Source organism: Lutra lutra, chromosome 1 (assembly GCF_902655055.1).
Source record: "Lutra lutra chromosome 1, mLutLut1.2, whole genome shotgun sequence".
Lineage (NCBI taxonomy): Eukaryota > Metazoa > Chordata > Mammalia > Carnivora > Mustelidae > Lutra > Lutra lutra.
In genome coordinates this window covers 34,987,810-34,995,573 of record NC_062278.1, presented here as the reverse complement: position 1 = coordinate 34,995,573, position 7,764 = coordinate 34,987,810, and positions in this window count along the sequence as shown.

Below are 7,764 nucleotides of genomic sequence, written 5' to 3'. Positions count from 1 at the left end.
AAGTATTCATTATGTGATCTTTTAAATAATAGACACATTCCAATTTATGACAAATACATTATAAGTCACAACATTTGGGGAAAGCAAATTGGCAGTGTGTAGCAGATATCTACTGAAGACAAAATTTCTGGAAACCGCCTACAACAATAAATGGGAAAGAATGTTGCTGGACACAGTTAGAATTAGGTTCTTAGATGTTGCTAAAGAAACAAAAATTGTTCAATGACGCTTGTTAAAGATGATAAGGAAGACTTTATCATGTCATTATGATAGAAATAGGGAGCATTTGGGGCACCTGAATGGCTCAGACATCTAAGTATTTAGCTCTGCATTTCGGCTCAGGTCATGATCTCAGGGTCCTGGGATCAAGCCCTGAGTCAGGCTTCACACTCGTCAGGGAGTCTGCTTGGAATTGTCTCTCTCTCTCTCCCTGCCTCTGCCCCTCCTCCTCTCTAAAATTAAATAAATCTTTAAAAACGCACTGACTTATTTATTGAGAGAGAGAGAGAGAGAGCGCACAAGTGGGAGCGGCAGAGAGAGAGGGAGAGAGAATCTCGACAGACTCTCTGTCTTGAGCGTGGAGCCCCAGCGTGGGATCCCAGGATCCTGAGATTATGACCTGAGCTGAAGGCAGATGCTTAACCACTGAGCCACCAGGCGCCCCTGGACATACAATTTTAAAGATGGAATGAAATCAGTTTTCAGTCACCCTTCCCCGACTCCCACAATCCCTAGTCACAAAGCTCTTAGGAAAATGTCCTAATCTGGCTTGAACCATGTGTGTGTGTCACCTGGATGAATCACAGTCTAGCCAGAGATATAGGGAACGATGATAGGCTGAGCCTGAGTCCGGTGCTCATTCTTCAACCAGTCACTATGGCCAGGAAAGGACAAGCATGCAACCAGCAAATAAGCCTGCTCCCCTCAAAACATTTTCCCGAGGACGGTGCTAGGGTACTGTTTTGGAAAAACAAAACAAAAGATGCATTTCACATAACCCAAAATATTTCCTCATTTGCTTAAACAAATTCAAATGATTTCCAGTCATTGTGACCAAAAGACTTAAATTATTAAACTATTTTTTTATTACGTATAACAAACTCTACTAAAGAAGAAATCCAAAGAAAAGAGAAAGTTCTTCACATACAATGTCCATTTTAATATAACAGTCGATGTTTGTTAGCACCTAACATTCCGTTTTTCCCCCACCCTTTCCATAACCCAATTTTCATATAGGATTAACTCCTCTGCAGTCAAGGCGATTTTCTCAGGGAAATTTCCCAGTGATTAGTTCAACCACCCAGACTGAAGTCAATCTGCAAATGGCCTTCTGCTGGCCACAGGGCTCAGGTACCAGGATTAATGTAACTCATGACCATGACATTAGAGGGAGTTCTCCTGGGAGTGACAGAAAAGAGGTCTACTGGGTCTTTATGTGAGAGAAGTTGGGGGGTAGAAAACGTTCGCTGCTCTGCCACCTGTCTTGATTTCTGGGCCTGTGAAGGCTGGTACTACTGGAGGTGTTTTGTAAACACAAAAAAAGCTGGTTTTGTGGTCAGTGGCCCTGGAAGGGCACAGCTGAGGAGTCACAGAGAAATGAAATCAGCACCATTGTATTAACAGAATGAACATTTGTCCTATTGTTGGAGATACAGCGATCTAAACAGAGGCCTGTCCTTCAGAATTACGTTGTTTTTTTGTCTTTTCTTGTGTTACTTATATTACAAAACATCTTGACACAAGGAGCTTTAATTACAATATCATTTCAAACAACATTAAATGGCCAACCAAAAAGAAGTGGAAATAACTTTTTCAATATTCACCTTAAGAAATATTTGGAGACATTAAATGTTATAGTCACAAAGACTGTAGACTATGTAGATATAGCCCACATCTATGTAGGATACTTTTCAAGTTAAAAACAAATTGTCTGTTTCACGTTTTATTACCTGAGCTATCAGTCAGCATCTGTCAGTCATATTAAAAATCTTATATTCTGGTGGTAACATACTTAGGTCTCAGAGGTCTGACATCACTGGGAATGAGCTATTTCATGAGAGTCTACCCAGAATACTCATGCGTTCTTCTTTTTGTTATTTTTTTAATAAGCTAAGTATTTTTATGGGAATATTCATATGATGTGTTAAATACTTCCTGCCTTATTGGGAAGGATGCATAATTTCATGTTTTCTTGATGACTCAGGGTCATCGTGCATATCAATTGTACAGCACCTGGTGAAGTAACTAATTTGAGGAGACATTTGCCTCCAGATGCTATGTCTTTTAAATTCTTGCGGGTTTTGTTGTTGTTGTTGTTTGTTTGCTTTTTGGTATTTACTTTTTATAATTATTTGTGTCTTTTACAATTCTGACTTGCCCCTTTCTGTCAGGCTGTTAGGTGTCATTTCTTGCTGTTCTTTGACATCCCGCCAATACAGTCATGCCCCCTCCTAATTTTCTGCTTTGAACCTGTTCTGGATTAGAAAGTCAAATAGGCATGCCTTTTAGAACCATGTCTAAAAAAGAACACAAGAGTTTTTAGTAAAGGATTTGTCTAATATACCAAGTTCTGGAACAAAGACATTGAGTTATTTCATTTGGGCTATTTAAAGACTTCAGGACAGATGGGAGTCAGGAGAAACAATCTTACCATTTGCTAATTACAAAATAAAGAGCTCACTTGTGTGTGAAAAGGATTTTTCTGTTAAATCTCTTAAAATTGAAGGGATTGTTTTGAGTAATATTTACACTGAGTTAATTTGGATTTTGCCCTGAAGTAGGCTTGTTGCCAACTGACATGTAAATTTTAGATCTGCAATGAATCTTGAGCTAGAAGCCACATTAGTCAAGATGTCATATGATCCTTCAGATTACTGAATGCACACTGTTTTAATGGGGTTCGTTAGCTGTTCCCAGCTAATGACAGAGCTGGTTTGTTATCAGCGCCATTTTTTTTCATAGTGTCCTGATCTTCCCACAAAAAATATCTAGTAAAAGTCTTCCTTTTCTTCCACTAAAATTGTACTTTTTTCAGCTGAGTGAATATTTTAGAAAGAAACAATGAACTATTGGCCTAAATACTGTTTAAATCTACAATATTTTGAATTAATATCTTTGGATTGAATTTAGCTCACAATGGATAATATTTAATATGACATCAATTTGACACTCCAAGAAGACCATATGGAAATGATGACTAAAGTGTTTACTCGAAGCTTTAAACACAATTATTTTTATGGTTATCTTTAATGTTTCTACTTTGTTTAATAGCAGCCTTTAGTCACTGTTCTTGCTCCAGCTAAGACACATAATGTGCTGTCTGGTGTAACAAAGTGTTATTAGAAGCAAAATCTTTAATATCTAATTTGCTAACTTCAATTTTACAGTTTTTGATCTGAAATGCAGATGTAAATTGGATCAAAGAGAAAACATTTCACTTGGAGAAATTTTCCCAGAAGCTTTTAAAATACATATCTTTTTCTTTTCCTTTTTCAAGAAGGATGAAACTGATTGTTTTGTGAAGTCCTGTGGAGTTTGAGACTCTAAGCAAAAAAAGTAGGGGGAGGATTCTAGAACTCTCTGGCTTATATGGAAGGCATTTGCTTCATGGGAAATTTCCCTCAGACTCAGTCCATATGGATTATCTTTTAAAATGTTTTCATCATTTTTGCCTCTCTGCCTTTGATTGAAATGAGCCTACCCCTTGAATGTTGCTGAATTTATAGCTCTAGTAAAACAAACTCTTCTGGCATTTCCTACACACAATTGGATTTTTTAGAAGCTCTGAAGACTTGAGCTACAGTAGTTTGCTTCATTATTAAAGACATATGATGCCTGTTGTACAGATTTCCCGTTGGGCAACAGAGCTGATAAAAGAATAAAGAATTTCAAGAATCTGTATCTTGAAAATAAGTCCCAAGGTATCTTTCTTTCATTTTTTTTAAGTTGGAGGAAAGCTTGCAAAATAATTTCCATTTTTATTTAGCTTTGTACTTATTGTACAAAAGCTGTGTGAGAACACAGCATTTATCAGATAAAATTATTTGCCCTATGAAATAAACATGTGTTATTTTACCTTTTTGCCTACCACTGGGGATATTAATGAGAACTTCCTAAAAATGGGTATTTGATGTCAGTCCTGATCAGAATCCTGATTGCAGGTACAGTATAATTTCAAAGGGAGCAAATGTGGTTACTCCTAAATGTTTCAGCCCCTTTACTAGAACACTATTCATCCCAAGTAAAAATTTTTTGGCACTGCCACTTGTGAGGAGTTCAATGGTGACAGCTTTTATACACCCTAATGCTTTAATGTCAGTCCTATGGTCCTGTGTTTAGAATGTCATTGCATTAAATCTATCAAATTGCCAGGCCCTTTGCAAGCAACTTTGAAGCAGAATGTGTAAACTGCAATGAGATACTTTGTGCTCGAATGTCAGGGGAGAGAGACAATCGTAACCTAGATTGTCCCATCTACTGATCTACATAGCTTTCCACAGACACATTGAGTGGCCGAGAGATTCCTTCTGTTGGTGCAAAGGAGGGCAGCTCAAGTAAAGAGGGGAAATTCACAAGGGGAGGACATCTGTTAGAAATCAGCCCAGAAGCAGGAGCTGGCAGTGCTCCCAAAGTGGTTTTTCAGCCTCTGCAGAGTCAGCCAATGACAGATGGACTTGCATCCAAATGTCACAAAAGAGAAAAACGCATTCTAGAATTTAGCATTAGGTCCTTTAACTGTCCGAGTTGAAGATGTGAGAGCTATACAGACAAAGTGCTGTAGCTTGGGCACCTGGATGGCTCAGTTGGTAGGTCACACTCTCAGGGTCCTGGGATCGATCCTCACCATGGGTTTTGCACTGGGCACGGGGTCTGCTTAAGATTCTCCCTCTCCCTCCCCTTTGCCTTTCTCTCTGCCACTACATGTGGCCCCCCACCACCTCTTTCTCAAAAAAAAAAAAAAAAAGCTTGTACCCCTAGCTTTAAAGACATACTTTTAATAAATATAGAATAGTATTTGCAATATAATCCCTAAATTTTCAGGAATCCTTATGTCCCAGCCCTGAGTCCAGTTCTTCACGAAGAGCCTTGCTAAGGTGAAGTGCTCAGTATGTAACAACTCCAAACTATTGCTTAACTTCTGCCTGAGTCCTTTGCACGACTGGCTACTACTGCATTTTCATAGCTTAGTCCTTGCCTCTAATTTTCCCCGTTAGTTTTTTCAATTTTACAAATCTTCCGTGTTTAGAAGGCTATTAAAGTTAGAAAATCATGGAAGTTAAAGGTTGACGTAGACTTTAAATAGAAGGGGTATATTAGACCTTTAGGTTGATATTTGAGGAGACCGAGGCCCTTAGAGGTGGGACATTTTAGTAAAAACTGAAAAGCTAGCTGGTTGTAGAAGTTAGGACTAAAAATTATGTCCCCTAAACCTCAATATTGTGCTCTGTACTTTTTAAATAATTGGAATGTGTCCATATTTCTCAATGTGCTATGATATGAGAGAATGACTTTATATATTATCCTGAAAATAATAAAAATATTTATTAAGCACTTATTTGACAAGTACCACTTTTTAGATAAATTATTTCAGTAAATCCTTACAATACTATGAAGTAATTTATCTCAATTTTACACAAGTCATATTACATATATGATATTTGTTTATTGCAATATATTTTTTATATCTGTTTATCTATATTTCCATCTATCTAATTGTTTTTTGTATAATTTTTACTTTTTATTAGCATATAATGTATTATTAGCCCCAGGGGTACAGGTCTGTGAATCGCCAGGTTGACACACTTCACAGTACTCACCATAGTATCTAATTGATTTTATGGCCCCAGAAAATAGGTAGCTATAGAGCTGTTTAAATATGGTGTAGTCTATGTGAGAAGACTTACTCTATTTCACTCAATAAATCAAAAACAAATGACCAGAGTTTAAAGCAAAAAACAGTCAAAATGCTAGGACTGTCCCACAGTGGAGTCAGAATGCACAACACCTTAATTTCGAAAAGAGTCACAAAAAAAAGAAAAGGGAAAGAAAAAAGAAAGGGTCAAACAAATAATATAAATCATCACAGGTAACTTCATGCATACCTAGTATTTTAGCAACATACACACATTTCCAACGATTATTAAAGATCTTTATTGTGCTAAAAACATAGTTGCTGATTTTCTGATCAAGTTTTGAAAAGTTAAGGCAAGGTATAACTCAGGGAAAATGCAAACTTTTGTAGCAAAGGTGATCATAGTAGTCTATTTAGACTCACAATGAACAATCCTTACGTAGTCATGATCATGTTAACAGAAAATACACTGAATCTAGTACTGTGGCAGAAGTCCATTTGGCCACAAGGGATGAAATGTAGGCGGTGATCACAGACAAATAGAAAGCTAAATCTTTAATCATCATAACAGGCAGGAACGAGATGCTTTAAGTAGATTATTGTACAGTCTGAACTCAAGAGCGTAAAATCAAGGGAAGAGATCATTTTTCTCCATGGCTGAGTTTAATTTAAACCTGCTCTGTCAGATCTCCTTCCCCCATCACTCTCCAGTCATTTTCATTTGTAGGAGAAAGTTAATTGTGACCACTCTCGGATATTATGTCCAGACCATTCCAACGTAAACCTTCAGCCTCATCTCTGATTCAGTTCTCCCCTGCCCCAAGCTCAGACACTTGCAGGGGGTAGGGGTCATAGCTTTGATCTTTCACTCTTGGAGCTCTCTCCCCAGCCCCCATACTTGTGGGAGGAGAAGGAGATGAAAAAGGTCAAGTGCTTAAAACAGAAGTGGCAAACGTCTTATGTCACTGGCACTTCTATAATTTAGCCACCACAATTCAGTCTTTTGTGTAGAAAGTATAAATGGGCTTGTTTTCTGGGGGATCATATTAGAGATCTTCTTGGGGAGTCTGTGGTGATTTCCAAACTGCTTGGTTGCCTATATTGGGTAAAGTACTGTCTAGTGGTGTCTTGTGACCCAACCCACCCCAACCCTCAACACACACACACACACACACACTCACAACCCTTTCACACCCTTTTTACTTTTTTTTTTTTAAGTCAGCAACTCTTTTTTTTTTTTTTAAGATTTTATTTATTTGACAGACAGAGATCATAAGTAGGCAGAGAGGCAGGCAGAGAGAGAGAGGAGGAAGCAGGCTCCCCGCCGAGCAGAGAGCCCGATGTGGGGCTTGATCCCAGGACCCTAGGATCATGCCCTGAGCTGAAGACAGAGGCTTTAATCCACTGAGCCACCCAGGCGCCCCACCCCTTTTACTTTTGAAGAATCCTCTTCCGTACTCCTCTATCCTGCTCAGTCAGGGCTGGGCACCTTCCACATGTGGTACACAGTGGCCATTCTGTGACCTCCAAGTTCTCTTCCTTGATCCTATGTGGGATTTCCTGATCTTAAGAGTGATGCCTTCTCATCTCTTCATTTACTTCCTTGTTTGCTTGAAGCACATCCACCAAGAGCTTCCTAAGAACTCTAAATAGTAAAATAGTAAAATTCTTTGAGTTCCTTTGCATTTGAAAAATGGTCTTCTTCTACCAATTTATTTTTTTAAAGATTTTATTTATTTATTTGTCAGAGAGATAGAGCAGAAGCAGGCAGAGTGGCAGCCAGAGGCAGAGAGAGAAGCAGGCTCCCCACTGAGCAAGGAGCTCAATGTGGGACTCAATCCCAGGACACTGGTATCATGACCTGAGCCCAAGGCAGCCGCTTAACCCACTGAGCCACCCAGGCATCCCTTATT